This window comes from Leuciscus leuciscus (assembly GCF_965113295.1).
Source record: "Leuciscus leuciscus genome assembly, chromosome: 6".
NCBI lineage: Eukaryota > Metazoa > Chordata > Actinopteri > Cypriniformes > Leuciscidae > Leuciscus > Leuciscus leuciscus.
In genome coordinates this window covers 402,951-426,457 of record NC_138730.1, presented here as the reverse complement: position 1 = coordinate 426,457, position 23,507 = coordinate 402,951, and the positions used below count along the sequence as shown (strand labels likewise).

The 23,507-nt window shown below is 42.7% G+C and overlaps 1 protein-coding gene and 1 long non-coding RNA gene across 2 annotated transcripts in view; one reads left to right on the top strand and one right to left on the bottom strand.

Annotated features, from left to right (window-relative positions):
* Positions 1–23,507, bottom strand: part of LOC309501994 (uncharacterized protein) — a 206,986-nt gene that overhangs the window by 92,021 nt on the left and 91,458 nt on the right. The gene's annotated exons all lie outside the window — the stretch shown is intronic.
* LOC309500183 lies at positions 20,649–22,904 on the top strand. Its single transcript, XR_014206493.1, has 3 exons — positions 20,649–22,305; positions 22,673–22,760; positions 22,864–22,904. It is a non-coding gene; the product is annotated as an uncharacterized lncRNA (long non-coding RNA).

The window sequence follows — 23,507 nt, the reverse complement described above, 5'->3', positions numbered from 1 at the left end:
CAGAGATCCGTCCTTCTTACCAACAAAAAAGAACCCCGCCCCCGCCGGAGAAGAGGAAGGACGAATGAATTCGGAAGCTAGAGAATCAGAAATGTATTTCTCCATGGCCTCCCTCTCCGGAACTGAAAGAGAGTATAACTTGCCTTTAGGCTGAGACGTACCTGGCATAAGGTTTGTGAGTGGTATGATGGGTATTTGCAGCTTACGTGCCAAAGATAAGTCCATGAAATTCCCCTCAGCCCCAGAATCCAGGAGTGCATGACAGTTGTAGAAGCGGGTTGCCCATTGCAGTCTCACCGGGAGGAGAGTGGAGGAGGTCTTGCTGGTGGAGATCCCGCCCGACAGTAGCCTCCTGCTTACTGCCGAGCTCGATCTTTTACGGGGCAGGTGTTGATGAAATGGCCAGTTCCTCCACAGTAAAGGCATAACCCCCTGGATCTCCGTCTTTCTCTCTCCTCCCGGGAGAGCCGAGCTCTACCCACCTGCATGGGCTCGTGATCGAAGGTTGGGCTGACCGGATCACCGCCACTGGCTCGAGGGGTAGCGAAGGTCTCCGGGACCAGGGTCCTGCGGGAATGCTGCTCCACTCGCTGCAGTCGGGCATCCACCCGCAGGGCCAGCTCGATGAGTCCATTAAGGTCCTTCGGGAGATCCAAGGCGTAGATTTCCCCCTGGATACGGTCAGCCAGCCCATGCAGGAACATATCCCACTGCGCCTCCTCGTTCCAGTGACACTCCACGGCGAGGGTGCGGAACTCGATCGAGTAGTCGGTGACCGATTGGCTTCCCTGGCGAAGATCAGCTAGTTGACGTGCAGCTTCTCTTCCAGCCACCGCCCGATCGAACACCCTCTTCATCTCTGCCGCGAGTGACTGGAACGAGGAACAGCATGGATCCTTATTCTCCCACACCGCCGTCCCCCACAGAGCCGCACGTCCAGACAGTTGGGTCAGAACCAGAGCCACTTTGGCTTCTTCAGAAGCAAAAGTCTGGGGCTGTAGAGCAAAAAACATGGAACACTTGGTTAGAAATGCTCTACACAGCTGGGGTTCACCGTTATACCTCTCAAGAGCAGGTAATCTTGGCTCAGGTGGATGGTTGGTCGGCGAGGGCGTGGGTGGAGTTGGCGGTGTGGGTGGCGCAGTGGGAGTCGCTAGTTCTTGAATCCGCTGGGTGAGCTCGGACACCTGCGCTACCAAGGCTTGTACAGCGCGGCCAGTGAGGGCTAAATTCTCCTCCTGCTGGTCCATCCTCGTAGCGCTTCTGGACAGAAATTCGGCCAGATCTGGGGTTCTCGCTGCATCCATGTTGGTCAGATCGTTATGTGACGTTTAATGAAGACAGAAGATGCAACTGCAAGAAAACCAGTTTTATTGAATGAACACGTAGAAAGTGGTAGAAAGCACACAGTCCAATGAGCCCTGGCAGCGCAGGGGGCAGATGGGCAACCCGACAATCCGCTGAGTGAAGAGATGAGACAGAATCCTCCGATGATGGCTGGCAGACAGAAACTCAACCCGAACCCGTGGTGTGATGAGAAGAGACAGGATCCTTTGACGACGGCAGGCAGACAGACAGAAACTCAACACAAACTCCAACGGGAACCGGGAAACCAACGAAGACCACACAGCACAGGGAATAATCCAAACAACGATCTGACAAACACAGGATGAAAGACCAGGAGCTTAAATAGAGATCGCTGATCAGAATCAGCTGGCGCTGATGACAATCAGCGGCTGATCAGCGACCACGCCCACACACACACACATATACACAAACACAGCGCGAGAAAGAGTCAGTGAATTCATGAACCGTGACACAGTATTCCTACATCAATATTATTATACATTGCATAATCAATGACATCACGTACTAAATGCAAGTTGTCAGCAATACATCTGCCTTTTGTACAATAAGATTGATCTTTGTGTATAATTTTGTTGGCAATCTGTTGGCAAGACACTTTGATAAAATTTTATAATCAGTGCAGAGAATTGCCAAAGGTCTCCAGTTCTTTAACAGGGTAAGATCACCTTTTTTTGGAAGCAATGTTAAAACAGCCCGTTGGCAGCTCTTAGGTAGAAAACCAGTTCGATTACATTCCTTGAGCACCCCAAATAAATCAGATCCAAATGTTGTCCAGAAATGCTTATACAATTCACCAGGAAGTCCATCTATGCCTGGGGTACGACCCGACGAAAGACCCGTTACGGCATCACTTAATTCAGCAAAAGTTAATTCAGACTCCAATGCTTGTTTATCTTCTTCATTTAGACAAGGAAGATCTGGTAGGAATCCATTTTGTGTCGGGATGTCTATGTCCTCAGGTGAGTATAAATGTGAATAAAAATTCACTGCTAGTCTGCGCATTTCCACAGGTTCAGATGTACATTGTCCATTGTCATTCTTCAGGTTATACATTTGGTTAACTTGTACACTCTTGCGTTCCAGATAAAAAAAAAAAAAAAAGAGGTGGGACTGTCCATATCCTATATAGATAAGAATCTATTTCTCACAAGAGCTCCTTTAACCTTTTCATTTAAAATAGAGCTTAATTTTAATTTCTTCTCAGACCACTCATGTACATTGGAAGAAAGATCTCCTATCATGTTTTTCTCAATGGCAAGGATTTCTCTTTCCAGCCATTCCAGAGACCGTTTCAAACAAAAATTATAGTGAGATGTATACTGCTGACAAAAATCCCTTATGTGAGCTTTACCAACTTCCCACCAAAGAATAACATTATCAAATCTTGTTTTCTCTTTTTTCCATGTCTCCCAAAAATGTTTAAAAGATTCACAAAAACTCTTGTCTTGTAGCAATTTGACATTAAAATGCCAGTAAACACTTCTATTTTTCTTAGAATTCAAGTTACAATCAATAGTGATTAATTTGTGATCAGTGAAAGATGTGGGGACAATGGCTGTATGAATAATTCTACTTTTCATACTATTTGATAAGTACAGTCTATCTAGTTGTGCTGCTGAAATCCTCCCATCACTAACCTTGACCCATGTATATTGTTTAACAGAGGGATTATTTTCTCTCCATATATCAGTAAGATTAGAAGTACAGCTTTCCTGTAGCTCAGTGGTAAGAGCATTGCGTTAACAACGCAAGGTTGTGGGTTCGATCCCAGGGGATTGCACATACCTATGTATAAATGTATAGGATAATACAATGTAAGTCGCTTTGGATAAAAGCGTCTGCCAAATGCATAAATGTAAATGTAAATGTAAGTACTGTAGATGACTGAAAATGGGGTTATTCTCCATTTCTATCAAGCAAAGCATTAAGTGTACAGTTCCAGTCCCCAGCTAAGATAGTAAAACCATTACCTTGCTGCTTTCCTAAAAACACTTTCAATTTATTAAAAAAAGTTATTCTCTCAGCTCCTATATTAGGTGCATATACACTCACAAACATAAAGACAAGACCATTTAAATCAACCTTAACTGCTAAACATCTTCCTGGTTCAATTGAACTTTTTCCCAAAACTTTGGCTTTTATAGAGGGAGAAAAGAGAATAGCAGTTCCTGCACTCAGGTTAGTACCATGTGTGAGCACACATTCATTCCTCCACCACAATTGCCAGTCAACCTCATTGTTTGCATCACTATGAGTCTCTTGTAAGAAAATAACATCTAATTTCTTTAACTTAATGAATTTTATCACTGTATCAGCTTTACTCTTATCCCTCATCCCATTAACATTTAAGGATTCCACACGTAGGGTTTCCATATGAAGGAAAAAAATTTGAAAAATAACAATCAGAAAGAGATGTGTATTAGCCATAGTGATAAGTTATATTCTCCTCTTTTTGGTTTCCCTTTCCCTGTCTTAAACTTTTTCCGAATATCAGTTATATGTTTCTTTAACCTAAAACGTTTCTGTTTTGATAGCTCATCATTATTGCAACATTACAGAAGAGATAAACTTATCCAGATCTGGGAAAAATTCACTCACTTCTATGCTTCTACCTTTTGTCTCATCCAGAAAAGCATTCATTTGTGCCACAGTGTACAAATCTTCTGTATCTACTTTTGACATTTCTGACCCTTCAGACCAATGTCCATCATCTTTCATACTATCATCTGTATACTGAGATAACCCATCTGTATCATCCACCGAGCATTTCTCAGCTATTTTTATAACAGTCTGAGATACAATCTCATTTTCTTTTGCTTCCTCAACATCATCATTTATGACAAGCGCAGAACTGCATCCAGCCTGCTCACTTCTCTCCACATCCACACCGCATCGCTTTCACTCACCTCATTGTGCCCGTAGACCTCCTCTAACGGCCTTTTGTCTGGTTTCTTTGGTACTTGTTTATCCAGTGCTGTTGCCGTATTATCCTCGATATCACTGGTATCATTGTGATGAGCTGATCCATTTTCAGTAACATTAACAGGCAGCTGCTGCTCAACATCCGCTTTTTTATTAGGACAGGAGAAGCGTTTATGGCCTATATTTCCACATTCAAAGCACTTTAGTACTTGTCTGTACTTGCATACAGCATATGATCCATCTGCATGACTTACACGGAACGAGATCTCTAATGTGCGCTCTGTTGAAGTCAGAAACATTAACACTTGTCTCCTAAACGACAAAACGTGTTTGAGATCAGTGTTTTTACATCCCAATGGGATGTTTCTGACAGGACTTGCGACTTTACCGTATCGGGTTAATTCTTTAACAATCGCGTCATTTGAGACAAAAGGCGGTACATTGGAAATAGTGACTTTAGTTGCCGGAGCCGTTAAAGGAGTAACAGGCACAAACATTTCCTTAATCCATAATCCATTCTCAGTCACCTGGTTAACTAACTGCTCTGTTTTTAAAAACACGATAACTGCTTTTGTAGTGTGGTTAAAATCAATATGATTTATACTGGAGAAAAATAAAGTGTAATTGAGGAAATGTCCACTAGGGGGAAACCAAAGGCTGCAGGCAGTAGCTGACACGCTCTATGTTTTGCGTCACAGTCAATACAGCTGGCGCACAGACAACAAGGAGTTCGTGTCGTCTCATTTTATTTATGTCTATTTTCCCCTGTTCCAGGGGTGCAACATTTTGGAGGCCCCAGCGAGGATGGATGGTCCATGGTCCTGCCGACCGATGTAGTGCCAGACGACAACATTCCACCTTGCAACAACAACCATCACGATAGAAGGTCGGCGGTGTGCAGTATAGTCTCACGACCAGACGGGCAGAAGTGCTGGTAATCTGAGGTTCCTTATGCTAACCAGGAGAAGCTGCAAGTTCTTCCTGCCCAAGTAGACATTCTGTTTTACACTGACACTGACCATTTATTCACAACCAACATGGAGACGCTAGAGGACTTGAAACTTGAAGTAGTTGGGACACTTTATACACTGAGTAGTGATCAGTTGATTGCAGTGTGTAACTTTCTACATATCTTTGGTACCGAACATGAGAATGTTTTGGGGAAAAGTCGTTCATTTCTAATTGCACACATTGTGAAGTATATAGAAAGAGATGAGGTAGAGGAACTTGAGGACCAAGGTATGTCTCTCCTCCTTAACCTGAAAGACAAAATTGTTGAAATTCAACTACCAATTCAGCCTGCAATTCAGAATTCTGTAGAGCCGCAACAAGTATCTCAGGTGTCAGAACAGGAAATGCTGCAAAAACAGATTGAAGCACTGCAGTTAGCTTTACAATTATCACTACAGAAAACACAAAGTGAAACAAAACCCGAAGTAAAGATAGTGAATCAAACACACCAGAACAGTAATCCAATAAGAGATCTCGCCCAACCATTTATGTGGCAAAGAGAGTTTAAAATAGCGGGCCAAATTGGAGAGCCAGGACAAAAAGATAAACTTAGTTTCTCTAGCATGGCTCATCAGATTGAAAATGGAATAAAGAAAAACGTCCCTGAACACGAAATAGTACATGCAGTCATCAAAGCAATCGCGCCTGGCATGCAACTACGCAGTTACTTAGAGGGCAAAGGCAATTTAACGTTACCTACCTTGAGAAGAATCCTTCGCTCACATTATCAGGAGAAGGGCGCTACCGAACTGTACAAACAACTCATGTCAGAGGCCCAAGACAGCAGAGAAACCCCTCAGAACTTTCTCATTCGTGCATTAGATCTGAGGCAGAAAATTCTTTTTGCATCACAGGAGGCTGAGTCTAGCCTTAAGTACGACCCTATCCTGGTGCAAAATATGTTTCTCCATACAGTTCTTACCGGTCTGCAAAACGATTACATCAGGGGTGACCTCAAGCCATACCTGCAACAAACAGATGTGAGTGATGAACTGTTGTTAGAGAAATTGAATATTGCATGCATGACCGAGGCAGAAAGACAAAGTAAAAAGAAAACTGCAGTTCAACATCGGCCGATGGTGCACACCGTTGAATACACTGATGTTCCAGCCCCTGCAGAGAAGAAAGGGAAATTGTTACTTCAGGAAAAGCAGAGTAAACACAGTCCTGACTTGCTAAATGAACTCAGAGAAATCAAATCAGACATGGCGCTATTAAAGAACCTTAGTGCTGAAGTGTCACAAATACGAGAGTCGATTCAACTGCCTCAAGCCAGTGCAGCACAGAATTTGTCTTCACCTGGTTTACAAGACGACATACCAGCCAATCAGTTTAAGTATTCATCTTCTCCGTATTGGCCAAAATACAGCCCAGGACAGAGAGGAAGGGCCGCTCAATTTCAACAAGGATTTGCTCCTCAACGTCATTTCATGCAGCCCAGGGGTCAGCCTAGGAGATGTTTAAACTGCCAAAAGAGTGAAATTGATACTTACTGTACACACTGTTACAGATGTGGAAGCAGTGAGCATTTCCTGGCAGGCTGCAGAGCAAGAACAACAAACTCACCCAGAGATGATCGTTTAAACGAGGGAGGGTTACTTCCATGGGACAGGAGGTGACCTGCCAGGTGTTAATGTCCCACCAACAGTGCGCTTGTTGTGGCGTGAAGGGGGATTCCCATACTTTAAGACTCTGTACATCATGCCATAAGTCTCTTTACTGCTCTAAGTTATGTCAGGCTCATCACTGGAGTGAACATAAGAGAGAATGTAAGCGAAATGAACACCAAAATATGCAAGAATTAAGGGTGAAAACAAGAACAAATTCAAACAAAACATTGAGTGTGGCCACTTTAGTGGGAAAACAGTGTCTCATTGACTGTTATATCCATGGAGTAAAAACAACAGCATTGTGGGACACGGGTTCTCAAGTTTGTATCATTGACGAGTGGTGGAAAAATAAGGTATTACCTGATGTGAAGCTGAGGCTTGTCTCCGAGATAATTGATGCATCTGACACACTTCAGATAGTTGCAGCCAACGGACAGGGTATCCCTTATGTGGGATGGATAGAAGTCACATTTCGGTTGCCAGGAGAAAACAGCGATAGCAGCGATTCCATCATTCCCATTCTAGTAACAAAGGGAAAACACCTCTCCCATCCTATTATTGGTTACAACGCTATAGAGCTCATAGTGACTAACCACTCAGGGGAAAGCACAGATGCAAAATCCGGAGAACAGTTAAAGAGAATAGTGAAGATGACATTCCCGAGATTAGAGACAAACCACATTAAAGCTTTTATAGAAAGTGTCAGGGCAGAAAAGTCATATGAATATGTGGTGAGGACTCTTAGAGAAAAGGTGTTAATTCCCAAGCGTACATCTCTGCAGGTTGAGTGTCGGATAAAGATGAGCTCTCTGAAGGAGGACACAACTTTAATGTTTGAACCTGATGTTGATCCAAAATGGGCAGAAGGGCTGGAGTTCCAGGAAACACTTGTGCAGGTGAAAGGGGGGGCATCACCATACATCATGCTTGATGCTCGGAACCCAACGGATCATGACATTGTCCTGTGTAGTAAAACAGTCATTGGAACAGCACAGGGGGTACAAGCTGTTTATCCGTCCACATCATTTGATCAGTCAAGTCAGTCCATACCTTCATCAGTGACTTCCATCCAAACGAGCAGCGTTGATTCTACCAGTGATGTTTGGGACCCCCCGGTGAATTTGAGTCATCTGAGTCAGCCTGAAAAAGAAAAAGCACACAAAATGTTACGAGAGGAATGTCTGTCATTCTCCAAATCAGATGATGATATCGGGTGCATTGAAAATCTAACACTGAAAATATCTCTAAAAGACACAATTCCTGTTGCACGTTCATACATCTCCGTGCCTAAGCCGCTGTATAGGGAAGTAAAAGATTACCTTCATGACCTGATTGCTCAGGGCTGGATATCAAAATCAACATCATCTTATGCATCACCTGTAGTCTGCGTTAGGAAAAAGGATGGAAGCCTACGCCTTTGTGTGGATTACAGGGAACTGAATAAGAAGACCCATCCTGATCGTCAGCCAATTCCCAGAGTACAAGATATCCTCGACAACCTGGGCGGGAATTCGTGGTTTTCACTATTAGATCAGGGCAAAGCATATCATCAAGGGTTTATGGCAAAGGAAAGTAGACCCCTGACCGCATTCATAACTCCATGGGGGTTATATGAGTGGATAAGAATTCCCTTTGGCCTGACAAATGCTCCAGCTGCATTTCAAAGGTGTATCGAGGAATGCCTGGAGAATTTGAGAGACCGGATATGTGTGCCGTATCTTGATGACATACTAGTCTATAGCAAGTCTTTTGAAGACCATGTCCACCATGTGCGGGAGGTACTGCAGCAGCTTAGACGGTATGGAATAAAACTGAAACCAAGTAAATGTGGAATGTTCAAAAAAGAAATCCGCTATCTTGGAAGGATGGTTTCTGCTGAAGGTAGCAAAGTGGACCCAGCTGATACGGAGGCTGTGCAAGCTTGGAAGGAAAAGAGACCGAGCACCGTTGGGCAGCTGCGAACTGTGATGGGGCTCTTAAGCTACTACAGACAATATATTAAAGATTTTTCAAAGATTGCTGGACCACTATATGACCTACTCAAGGGCACCCCAGAAGAGGGAAAGATGTGCCAAAAATCAAGACAAAGCAGACTGAAAAATAGAGGAGTGCCTTCTAACCAACCAATCGTTTGGAAAGCTGAGCACCAAGAGATTTTGGAGACATTGATCAACCATCTGGTCGAACCACCTATCCTTGGTTTCCCAGACTTTTCGTTGCCCTTTATTCTCCATACGGATGCCTCAAACCAAGGTCTGGGGGCAGTATTATACCAAAAGCAAGAGGGTAAGCTCCGTGTAATAGCGTATGGCTCTCGGACACTCACGACTGCTGAACGAAACTACCATCTCCATTCGGGAAAACTAGAGTTTCTCGCCCTCAAGTGGTCAGTGACTGAGAAATTCAGAGACTACCTATACTACGCACCGACATTCACAGTTTTCAGCGATAATAATCCTCTCACGTACGTGTTATCCAGCGCGAAGCTGAATGCAACTGGTTGTAGGTGGGTAGCTGAGCTAGCCGACTTCCATTTTTCAATCAAATATCGCCCGGGTCGAGAGAATGCAGATGCTGACAGCTTATCACGATTGCCTCTCAACATCGAAGAGATGATGGAACAATATACAGAGGAATTGTCATCAGACTGTATTGCAGCGACTGCTCAAGCAGTGGAAGTACAGGAAGATTCTTCATCGTGGGTAGTATCTGATTCTCCATGTCCACCAGATGGGGGTGTAAATAATTCTATTCCTGGGAATGAGATTCAACAGGCCCAACGAGAGGATTTGCATATTGGACCTGTAATCAAATTTAAACTGACCAGTGTGAGGCCTCGTGGAAACCAAATTAAGTCTCTTACCGCAAAGAGTAGATGTCTTCTTCGGGAGTGGGAGAAGGTCTATGTAGATGAAGATGGGATCTTGAAGCGGAAAACATCTACAAGGAACCAATTGGTTCTACCTGAAAAATACAAGACAGTTGTAATGAAAGAATTGCACAATGAGATGGGCCACCAAGGCATCGACCGTACAACATCCCTAATCAGAGACCGTTTCTTTTGGCCTCATATGCAACAAGAGATCGAACATTATGTTGCAAAAAGCTGTCCTTGCTTAAAGCAAAAGAAGCCTTGTAAAGAAACAAGGGCCCCTCTTACCAACATCATCACAACACAGCCCTTTGAACTTGTGTCGGTAGACTTTCTGCATTTAGATAAATGTAAGGGGGGATATGAATATATATTAGTGGTAGTCGACCACTTTACACGGTTTGCGCAGGCATACCCTACAACGTCAAAGTCTGCAAAAACAGTAGCTGATCGCCTGTTTAATGACTATGCCCTGCGATTCGGATTTCCAAAGCGAATACACCATGACCAGGGTGGTGAATTTGAAAATCAGCTTTTAGCTCAGCTGACAAAGAATTGCGGTGTCCTCAGTTCCAGAACGACGCCATACCACCCGCAAGGGAATGGTCAGACAGAGCGATTTAACAGGACCTTACTTCAAATGCTCAAAACACTGACGGACAAGCAGAAGACGAACTGGAAGGAATCCCTGAATAAACTGATCTTTGCATACAATAGTACTAAATGTGAGGTCACAGGGTTCTCACCTTTCTATCTTCTTTATGGACGACATCCCAGACTGCCAATTGACCTTCTCTTTGGTTTGGAAGAAAGCACTGGTACAGTAAGCCAGCAGGAATATCTGAAGAGATGGAAGGAACAGATGCGTGAAGCATATGAAATATCAAGGGAAAATATGGAGAAGGCAGGAGGACGGAGTAAGAAGTATTACGATAAGAAACTGAGGAGCACAACCTTGTATCCAGGTGACCGCGTACTTGTTAGGAACCTGACGCCAAGAGGAGGTACGGGTAAATTACGTAACCATTGGGAAGAGACCATTCACACTGTTGTGAGGCAAGTAAAAGAAAACCTCCCAATTTATGAAGTCAAGCCTGAACTGGGAAAGGGGAGGTCTAGAATCCTACACCGTAATCTCTTGCTTTCATGCGATCACTTACCAATGGAAGGACAATCCAACAAGGATGCTTACCTAGAGAAAAGGTTGACGAAGGACTACAAAAAGAGGAGTGACATTGTTGAAACTGATAGAGATGAAGAGGATGAGGATGAATGTTGTCTTTATTACTCACCAAACCAACAGCATAGTGGAGAAGGGTACAACAAAGGTGCTGACGAGTTAGAGAGAGGGACGAGCGGACTGGCCAAGCAGATCGAGAATATCGCAGAAATCGGAGATCAGATGGACGCTGTTGGGCTACCAGAGGACGGATGCCCAGGTGAAGACTGTGATGAAGAACTGATTCAAGCTGAGGATCCTTTGATAACTGAACAAGGAGAGGAACATGACGAGAACACATTATCACCTGAGCAATGCAATGATTCGACAACAGTTGAGAGACAATCTAGACCTCAGAGAGAAAGACGTGCCCCTCGACTGTTCACTTATGATCACCTTGGTACTCCCAGTGTGCATAATATAAGTTGTAGTCGTGAAGTTCAGCAGCAGTATCAGACTATGCCTTACCTTGGACACCAAACATTTCCATCATGGTCAAGCCCAGGGCCATTTTATAATCCTTACCCATATCTTGCATACGGATATCAGGGATAGACTGTGGCTTAATACAGGCTCAGATGTAGTAAAAGCAGCATAGTCCACAGAAAACAAAGTCTAAAAAGATGGTCGTTACTAAAGCCTAAGTTAACTGCAAGATGTTGGGACAACATCTAATTGTGAGGGGGAGTATGTAGTGTGGTTAAAATCAATATGATTTATACTGGAGAAAAATAAAGTGTAATTGAGGAAATGTCCACTAGGGGGAAACCAAAGGCTGCAGGCAGTAGCTGACACGCTCTATGTTTTGCGTCACAGTCAATACAGCTGGCGCACAGACAACAAGGAGTTCGTGTCGTCTCATTTTATTTATGTCTATTTTCCCCTGTTCCAGGGGTGCAACACTTTGTTCATACGCGATGCTGAGAGAACATCCTCCACGCTCACGCCAATTTCAGGTACACACCTGCATCCATTACGCAACGACAGGTGCGAGACTCCCTGTCTAACTTCAGAGGCCATACCGACACGCGACAAAAGCCGCGAGCGTCCTTAATACTCAGTAATCTTAAAACAAAATGTTTCTCTCTTTGAGAGAGAGAGAGAGAGAGAGAAGAGAGAGATGTGTGTGTGTGTGTGTGTGTGTGTGTGAGAGAGAGAGAGAGTTGTGTGTGTGTGAGAGAGCGAGAGATTTTTTTTTATTACAAATACATTTCACAGTACATTTAAATTACAATGTGCATAAATATTAAGAGCAACCCCAACTCACAATAAATGTGCAAAAACCAAATCACCTTCAGATACAGAGCACGAAGCCTCCCTGCAACACCAAATACCTTCAAAAGTGATAAGGTCGTCCATATGCTTGTAATAAGCTAAATCAGTCAATATTCTTGCTTTCACCATGTTTGAAAACATTGCAACTACATTCTGTCCCAAATTTTGTTCGACTTTCTTTTTCCTACTTATATAAATAGCCAATTTTGCTTGGCCTAAAACAAAATTCAACAACTGGCATACAAATCTCTTTTTCAACACATATTTAAAACCCAAAATAAATAACACCGTAGAAAAAGTTTCATTACACCTCTGAAAAATGTTTCCTAAAAGCAGAAATAAAGGCTCTAATCTTGCACACTTTACAAATGCATGAAAGATGGTTTCTCTCTCAGTGCAAAAAGGACATTCAGCATTGTAGTGGATTTTTTCCCTAAACCCGACTATCTAGCGTCTGCAAATCGACACTTAATAAATAAATCTGTTGCGTCTACTCATCGACACAGAGCGTCTACAAATCGACACTTAATAACCTTTATACTCAAGCTCTTTGCGTCTTCCGTCGACAACTGGCCGAGTCTCTTACTCTAACTTACTTGCTTCCCTAAACTGACCTGCTGCGCAGCAGAAATAACAGACAGACATCAGCAAATGTCCTCAAAATGCTTTAATAACGGCCGGGAGAGTCTTCGAGCAGTTCTCAGAGAAACTCTCCCAAGAAGAAGCAAGGCCGGAGGATCTCAGACAAATTCCATTGAGAAAATCCCCACAGTACACAAGAATACAACAGTTTGTATAGTATAGCGGTAGGGCATAAATGTATGCTGCATTACATCATTTCCCCACTATTTGATTGGTTCTTCAAATGCAAACCCCTCTGTTACTAGGTAAAGCAAACTTTGTTTTAATGATGACTTCATTTGCTAATCACAAGATTCTAACAGACTGTCTAGTTTCATTTCCCAAACTTGTTATTTATACATACACACGCACACAGTCAAAGCAACAAGTTTTCCATTGGTTTCGTACAGTACATCCTGTTCTAATGTTAAAATTTCCACGACAGCATCAATCTCAGGATTTACAATTGAAATAAAAGCATTGACGGCGACAGCGCCATGGAGGATTCTCCACTGTAAATCACCTGTCTTTTTCATCAACGGTGGTTTATAAAGTGCTCTCCACTCAGGTTTTCTATCCACATTCAGTTTAAAAAAAATCACGCCATGGAGTATCAGTTTTCTTATTTAACATTCTTTTGTTAAAAATAACACCACAATACTTATACAAAGTTTGCAGACAAATCCAGACGTGCTCCACGGACTAAAGGCTCTCCTAATAGCCAATGAAGTGACTCTGAATCCTCTGCTTTTTTTAAAACAATAAGACTCCACACCTTAAAGAGGTTCCTATAAAAAAAAAGGTAGTCCAGAAGTGTTCAATTTCGTTGGGTCGAGGAAAAAAAGAGTTTTGTCTAGTCCCAGATTCTCAAGATTATGTAAAATCACATATGCAACAGAACACCATTTCAATTCAACTGAAATAATAAGAAGTTTTTGAACGAATTGCAACCGAAAAGTTGCTACTCTACTTTGAAGATGTATTAAGGCCTGGACTCTGGACTGGAGTGCTCTGCAGTGAGTACATTGTTTGAATATGATATAAAACGGTCTTAACCGTGTAATACATAATACTAGAATATAAGTATTTTATAAAGACGTTTCTTTAGCTGTAATAGGGGAAGTGGTCAATTTGCTAATTAACTAAACTAATTCGATTATAATTTGCTACGACATTGGAATATTCGTGAAATGGAAAATAACAAGCCAACTGAAGCCATCTTTACGGCGCATCATTGGAATATTACTTCTTTTATCATTCTTCTAATAACGTACGCTTTTCGTCTTGGAATCGAAAAGCTCGATCGTCTGCTCGATTTGAATTGATGGCATTTTCTTCCACCCCCTCCCGCACATTTTTGTTTTGCTTTTATGTGCATTAGTTAGTAATATTCTTGTAACGTTTAATCAAATGGATCCACTTATAATTAAACATTAGATCAACCCTTGGAGTAATTTAGCTCCGTTCTACAGAGGCTGCAATTATTTTAAGCAAACACAGTCAAACTACGAGCACTATTTTCATATTTTATACTAATTTTTATCTGTGAAATCTATTAGTATTTGATATTGTGTCATTTCGGCAGTGGCCATGCAGCGTTAACATACTGCACTGGCCTGAATACTTGTTCCACCTCATAAAAACAATAATTTACCCTTATTTAAATATAGACTTTAAATATAGCCTTTTTGTAGTTGGTTAGTGAATATTAATCATACAGTATTTGCTTGCACAAAAACTGTTAACTTTTTTTTTGTTTTTTGTTCCTTCTCTGAATTTTTCCAGATCCTGAATAAGTCAGCTGTTCTTCTATACCATGTAAGTAGTTTGAATTTAATATTTTGCCATTTGCAAGTTTCCCAAAGCATACTAGAATCAGATGGGCCATAATGCATTATCTTTAGATATGTAGTTGCAAATGTCTGAAGTCTCAAGTGGGCCAATCAGCACTTCTTTGGGGGTTGGCTGCTCCATAAAAAGAGAAACAATACTTTGTATTTTTTCCAAAATTGTTGCATTGACTATGCCCATATTTGTAAAATGCCTCCTTGATTGTTCCTCTTCTCTCATCTTTAGAGTTGCTTAAAGGGTTAGTTCACCCAGAAATGAAAATTCTGTCAGTAATTACTCACCCTCATGTTTTTCCAACCCTGTAAGACCTTCGTTCATCTTCGGGACACAAATTAAGATATTTTTGATTAAATCTGAGAGCTGTCTCACTCCTCCATAGACTTCTAAGGGACTGAAACTTGCTGGCCCAGAAAAGTTATTAAAGACATCGTTAAAATAGTCCAAGTGACTACAGTGGCTCAGTCTTAAGTTTATAAAGCGACGAGAATACTTTTTGTGCGCAAAAAAACACAAAAATAACGACTTTATTCCACTATTCATTTCCTTCTCTCGGAGTCTTTTCACGTAGTGTTTTAGCGTAGCGCGTCTGTGTTGCACGTCACACGCATCACACATGACCAGCGTCGGCCAATAGTGAGCCTACGTGGTGACGTGCAACACAGACGCGCTACGCTAAAACACTACGTGAAAAGACTGATCCGTTTCTGAACTTATAATCGGAACGCAAAAACCACTGTACACAAACACAAAAGCCGAACTACTCGCTCGTTTCTCTACCCGGCCTTTCCCGAACTCACCGCATTAACTCTATAACTGCCGGTGCAAAATAAAAACAGGAATTTCACAACAATTATAGAGAGTATGTGCGTGCACTGCTACACTATTAAAAGTTATTAATTCAGGTTGGACATCACTGAAGGCCTAGGTGTGAAATGCACGGCCCGCCACTGATATCTATATATATCAGTGATGAATAGTTTACACTTTAGATTAGGGTATGAAGAAAGCTTTGTAAATTATTTGTAGAGAAGTAATGTAAGAAAGGTAAGAAAGATCTACAAATGATATATAACACTTTAGATTAGGGGATTCGGAAAGTGTTGTAAATGACTTGCATACACGTACACATACAGTAAAGTAAGAGGTAAGAAAGATCTACAAATGATATGTAACACATTTACAAGTGATGAATAGTTTAGATTAGGGCATGCAGAAAGCTTTGTAAATGATTTATTCAAGCGTTTACAACATCATCTATAACAGCAGGTGTTGAACACTTTGTAGTGTGTACTTTAATGTAAATGCTGACTGGTGAGGGTATAGACAGCTGTCTTCTCTGACACGTGGAGTCTTTAAACACATGTGCATCTGATGTGAGCTTCAGTGGAGGGTAAAACCAGTTCACATCACTAGATCCCACACAGAACACAAGTCTGCACTTATGAGTGAAATGATTTATCATAACCCACTGCAATCCCCAGACTGTAAGTCATTTATACAGTTTATCCGCTTGAAAACAAATAAATTACTCTTCTTAAAAATACTGCTCTAGCATACCTGCATGTTTGTGCTTTTAAATGAATTATAACTGAATTAACAAACATTTATAAAATTGTAGAATACCACTAATTAATCATCTTTGAACATATAGTCGTGTTTTGTAAATTATTAGTTCATCATTAACTAATAATTTATAAATGACATAACTGAATTAACAAAACATTTATAAAAATGTTAGCATGTCACTTGTTAATTATTTATAAACGTATAGTCATGTTTTGTAAATCATCATCATTAACTAATAACTTATAAGTAACTTATAATTGAACGTTATTATTAAGTGTTACCAGATATCATATGTCTATTTCTGCCACTGGTTTCCTCTGTGTATTGTAGTGAAATGGATTACCTCAATGGCAATTCATGGACGAGGAGGAGAAGAATTAAAGTGAGAGTGCAGCAGCATTTATTGAGTCTTGCAATGGAGGCTATGGAGCAGGCAGATCAGGCTGTGGACCAGGCAGTGCAAAATATTGAGGAATATGTGGAAGACAATGCTGATGAGCTGTAAATCTGGATTTTGATGTCGATACTGAGGTTGATAAGTTAGCTAGTGATCCTGAAGAAAATTTTAGCTCTGATAATCCTGAAGAGGAGCCCCATTTTGATGCTAAAAGGAAACTGGCTGAATGGGCAGCTAACCGAAATGTGTCTCATTCTGCACTTTCAGAGCTATTAGGTATACTTTTGGAACTAGGTCTGGATTTACCAGAGGATCCCAGAACTCTCCTCAGTACATTGAGAGAATGTGATGTGAAAGAAATGGGACAGGGTAGCTACTACCATTTTGGGCTTACAAGTGCAATAATTTCAGAACTGAAAATTACAAGCGAGAGTGAACTGACAACAGATACATTGACTGTTCGTGTGAATGTTGATGGATTGCCTCTTTCAAGGAGCTCAAACCACGAACAAGATGGCGCCGCGGATGGCTGCCTCGGTGTGGAGCTCTCCAGTTATTGTGTTGTTTTTGTTGGTTTGTTCTGCGTTTAGTCATTCTTTTCCTATCAGTTTCACCAAAGACGAACTACTGGACATTAGGAAACACACACCAGACAACTTTTCTACAGATTTTGATTACTCAGACGTTTTACTGGACATTCTCGTCGGAGGGGCAGCGGTGTTGTTCAAACGCGCGGTCAGACGCAAACGCGGGAAGCGCGCTGGCGCGCTGGTGAAACTCCGCGAGCGCGGCCTCCGCACTGCACTCCCTAGTATTCATCTTGCAAATCTCCGATCTCTTCCTAACAAAATGGACGAACTTCTTCTCCTCACCCGCACTAACAAGGATTTTTTAAACTCCGCTGCTCTGTGCTTCACTGAAACCTGGCTGAGTGAAGCCATACCGGACAACGCACTACATCTGCCGGGCTTTCAGCTGTTCCGAGCGGATCGCATCGCGGAACTAACGGGGAAAACGAGAGGTGGTGGATTGTGTTTCTACATTAACGAAAGTTGGTGTTCAGATGTAACAACACTGAAGAAGATGTGCTCTCCTAACTTAGAGGTGCATTTCATGAACTGTAAACCTTTCTACTCGCCACGGGAGTTTTCCTCATTCATTCTCGCGAATGTTTACATTCCTCCAGACGCGTGTGTGAGCGCGGCGATACAACAGCTGGCTGAACATATAGCTGAAATGGAACAAAGGTACCCAGACTCTCTTTTAATCATTCTTGGGGATTTTAACAAAGCAAATCTCTCCCGTGAACTGCCAAAATACAGACAGCATGTTACATGTCCTACCAGAGACAGTAATATATTGGACCACTGTTACACCACGATAAAGAATGCGTATCACTCCGTCCCACGGGCAGCTTTGGGGCTCTCTGATCACTGTTTGGTTCATCTTATACCGACCTACAGGCAGAAACTGAAATCAGCTAAACCTGTAATAAGGACTGTAAAAAGATGGACCAATGAAGCAGAGCAGGATCTACAGGCCTGCTTCGATTGCACTGATTGGACTGTTTTTGAAGCTGCAGCCACCGATCTGGATGAGCTCACAGATACTGTAACATCATATATCAGTTTCTGTGAGGATACATGCATTCCTACCAGGACATTCTTATCATTCACTAATGATAAACCATGGTTTACTGGGAAACTCAAACAGCTTCGTCATGCCAAAGAGGATGCTTACAGAAGTGGGGATAAAATCTTGTATAACCAGGCCAGAAACAGACTGACAAAGGAGATCAGAGTTGCTAAAAGAAGCTACTCTGAAAAGCTGAAAACCCAGTTTTCAGCCAACGACCCGGCATCAGTCTGGAGAGGCCTGAGGAACATCACCAACTACAAATCACCATCCCCCCGATCTGTGGAGAATCAACAACTGGCCGACACTCTCAATGCATTTTATTGCAGGTTTGAGAAGCCCAGACTCACACCTCACACCCGCTCTGATGTGCACTTCACACATCCACCATCACCTCCTGCAACCCCTCTCCTCCCCCCTTCTGCCATCCAACCTGAGCTTAAGGTCTGTGTGGAGGACGTGAGCCGAGTCTTCAAAAAACAGAAGACTAGGAAAGCTTCAGGCCCAGACGGCATCTCATCTGCTTGTCTAAAAGCCTGCGCTGACCAACTGGCCCCAGTCTTCACGCAGATCTTCAACAGATCATTGGAGCAGTGTGAAGTTCCCTGCTGCTTCAAACGCTCCACTATCATTCCGGTTCCCAAAAAAACTAAAATCACTGGACTTAATGACTACAGACCTGTCGCTCTCACGTCTGTGGTCATGAAGTCGTTTGAAAGACTGGTGCTGGCCTATCTGAAGGACATCACTGGACCCCTGCTGGATCCCTTTCAGTTTGCTTACAGAGCAAACAGGTCTGTGGATGATGCAGTCAACATGGGACTGCACTATATCCTGCAACATCTTGACAGACCTGGGACTTATGCACGGATCTTATTTGTGGACTTCAGTTCGGCCTTCAATACCATCATCCCTGATCTTCTCACAGCCAAACTGACTCAGCTCTCCATGCCATCCTCAATCTGTCAGTGGATCTCCAGCTTCCTGACGGACCGGCAGCAGCGAGTGAGACTGGGGAAGCTCACATCCAGGACCCTCACCATCAGCACTGGCGCCCCCCAAGGGTGCGTTCTCTCCCCACTGCTCTTCTCCCTGTACACTAATGACTGCACTTCTAAAGACCCCTCTGTCAAGCTCCTGAAATTTGCAGACGACACCACCGTCATCGGTCTCATCCAAAATGGTGACGAGTCTGCTTACAGACTGGGGGTTGAACAGCTGGCTGTCTGGTGCAGCTATAACAACCTTGAGCTGAACACGCTCAAAACAGTGGAGATGATTGTGGACTTCAGGAGAAAATCCCCAGCACTCCCCCCTCTTACCATCATGAACAGCACTGTGGAAGCAGTGGAGTCATTCAGGTTCCTGGGCTCTACCATCTCTCAGGACCTGAAGTGGGCAAATCACATTGACTCCATTGTGAAAAAGGCCCAGCAGAGACTGTACTTCCTTCGCCAGCTGAAGAAGTTCAATCTGCCACAGGAGCTGCTGATCCAGTTCTACTCAGCCGTCATTGAGTCTGTTTTAAGCACTTCCATCACTGTCTGGTTTGGTTCAGCTACCAAATCGGACATCAGGAGACTACAACGGACAGTCCGGACTGCAGAGAGGATTATTGGTGCCACCTTGCCAACCCTCCAGGACCTGTACTCTTCCAGAGTGAGGAAGAGAGCAGGTAAAATCATCACAGACTCCACTCACCCTGGACACCCCCTGTTTGAACTGTTACCGTCAGGACGGCGACACAGATCACTGGCCACAAGAACGTCCAGGCACAGGAACAGTTTCTTTCCACAGGCCATTTCCCTTCTGAACACTTAACATGCCCCCCAATGCATATGCCTGTAAGTGCAATACTCCCACTGTCTAGTGCAATATTCTATTCTCTAAGTCAGGTGATATTTATATTTATATTATTCATACTACTCAAAATACTGTAAATATGTTCATAATCTGTAACATGCACTAGACTCCCACTGTCTAGTGTAATATTCTCTAACTCAGGTGATATTTATATTTATATTATAATTCATATTACTCAACATACTGTAAATATGTTCATAATCTGTAAATGTTTATTCAGACTAAACCCAACTGTGACCCCTTTTTTGACTTTTTATACTATTTTTATTTTTTTTATATATTTTATTCTTAGAATTTGTATTACTATGTTTCTTGTTGTATTTGTATTTGTATATGTGCACTGGAAGCTTCAGTACCAAGAAAAATTCCTTGTGGGTGCAAGCACACTTGGCAATAAAGCTCTTTCTGATTCTGATTCTGATTCTGATTCTGATATGCAGCTGTGGCCTATATTAGGTAAAATAGTTGAATTACCAAAAGCAAATGTGTTTATAATAGGGGTCTATGCTGGTCCCTGTAAACCTAAATCTGTAAATGACTACATGCATGATTTTATAGAAGATTTAAAAGTTGTCACAACAATTGGTGTAACTTTTAATGGTAAACATTACAATGTACCACTTCCAGATGCTTTTATATGTGACACTCCAGCAAGAGCTTTTTTAAAATGTATCAAAGGTCATGGTGGCTACAGTTCTTGTGAACGTTGCACGCAGTATGGCATTTATCTTGATGGTAAAGTTGTGTTTCCTGACATAGATTCCAGCCCAAGGACAGACACTCAGTTTGATCAAATGTCTGATGAAGAGCACCATCACTCTAAGTCACCTCTCCAGGGCCTAGGCATTGGCATGGTTTCCAATTTTCCTTTGGACTATATGCATTTAGTTTGCTTGGGAATTGTCCGAAAATTAATTGCTCTGTGGTTTAAGGGACCATTGCAGTGTCGGGTTTCGTCTTCCACTCTATCCGCCATCTCTGATCACTTGAAACTGTGTAGACAAAGCTTACCTCGGAGCTTCTCCAGAAAGCCACGTTCTTTGTCTGAGTACAGCCAATGGAAGGCTACAGAATTCAGGCAGTTTTTATTATATACAGGGCCTGTTGTGCTTTTTCAAAAATTGCCCCGTCAACAGTACAAAAACTTTCTTGTTTTGTCATCTGCTATGAGAATACTTTTGTCTCCTACTATGTGTAGAGAATACTATGGGTATGCCCAAAAATTATTACGATTTTTTGTTACCAACTTTGAGAAGATATATGGGACAACATTTCTGGTAAACAATACTCACAGTCTTTTACATTTAGCAGATGATGCTAAAAAGTATGGCCCTCTGGATTCGGTGTCATGTTTTCCATTTGAGAATTATTTGGGACAGTTAAAAAAAATGGTGAGAAGACCACAGAATCCTGTGCAACAAATTGCCAGGCGTATTTATGAAAGGCACTTATTTGCTCTAATGCCTGAAGAAATGCCTGACGATGTTAAATTGACTCAGCCTCATGAATCTGGACCAATGCTGACAGAATTTCCCATGCATCAGTATGTTCAATACAAGATGTTTAAACACAAAGACACAGTAATCTCAAACTCCACTGGTACCAATTGTTTTGAACTTGAGGGAAGAGTTGTGATTGTGCAGAACATTGTGCATTCCACTGGAGGAACACATGTGGTTTATGAACGTTTTGAGACTGGGACATGTTTTTTCAACTACCCCATCGACTCCACATCTCTGGGAGTCCGTTTGCTATCAAAACTGTCTGGTCAGCTTTCCAGTGCTCCAGTAACAGACTTCACCAAACCACTGCTTTTATTGCCTCTTCAGGATATGTTTGTGGCTTTGCCTCAGAACATGACTCATTAAACTTTGCAGGGCATCCTCGTTCAGTGTTGTGGAGTTTGTGGATGAAGTTGACCCTGATGGCTGCAAGAAAATGGACATCATTCCAATAGAGTGGTTCAAGGGCACAGACAGAAAAATATGCTGGTGGCCACCAGCTTTACTGGTCAATGTAACCAGGGCAGTGAAAGAGAGCACACCACCAACCAGCAACTGGACACAGTGTAATGTGCGTGTAATAGGAAATGCAGGTAACTTTGATTTTCCTCCTTTAATAAATATAGTAGAATAAACACTGCTATACTTTCCTTACTTAAATTAATTTACACCTTTGTTTTCCAAAGTTATATATATAAAGGGCTGGTATAACTAGGTTTTCAGTACTACCAAACAGGATGACATTAGGCTTGACACAGTTGATTAGTCAAATCATGTGTGCTCTAGGTAGGTAGGGGAAAAAAACCTGCAACCACAAAAGCTCTTTTGCAGATACGATTTAGTTTATAGGTATGTGCATATATTCTGCAACAAATGTTGCTTCCGTGATAGTAAACCCTTGTGCAAATTATAAAATCTGCCCCACCCAGTCCTGTTATTGTGTATCGTTGTGTTTTGCAGCCACTTATGCAGAAGCCAGGGTAAAGCTACACCAAGCTGAGTATTCATCCGATTTGACTGACAATGAAAATGGCTCAAGAAAAAGAAGGTAGATGATTGTAAAGCAATGCAGTTCAACTTCCATGCCCTCTAGAAATAAAATGAAAGCAGTAGGTAAGGTGTGCCTTATGTGTTTGTGTTAACTTCTCTAGGCCAAGTGCAAAACTTCTCCAGAGTCAACTGAGCACCCAACAAGAATCAAGTGAACATTCTGATTCTTCAGAGGAACTTCCACCCACTCCACCAAACCAACTCTTTTTGCCAGCAGTGAAGAAAGTGAACAAGTATGTTCAAAAACCCACTGCCCAACGTGTCGCTAGTCATTCTTCCCAACAACTTGCCAGCTCCACAGCCAGAGGCACCAGCTCCTCAGCCCATCAACTTTCCAGCCCCACAGCCGGAGGCACCAGCTCCTCAGCCCAACAACTTGCCAGCCCCACAGCCGGAGGCACCAGCTCCTCAGCCCAACAACTTGCCAGCTCCACAGCCAGAGGCACCAGCTCCTCAGCCCATCAACTTGCCAGCCCCACAGCCGGAGGCACCAGCTCCTCAGCCCAACAACTTGCCAGCCCCACAGCCGGAGGCACCAGCTCCTCAGCCCAACAACTTGCCAGCCCCACAGCCGGAGGCACCAGCTCCTCAGCCCAACAACTTGCCAGCCCCACAGCCGGAGGCACCAGCTCCTCAGCCCAACAACTTGCCAGCCCCACAGCCGGAGGCACCAGCTCCTAAGCCCAACAACTTGCCAGCCCCACAGCCGGAGGCACCAGCTCCTCAGCCCAACAACTTGCCAGCC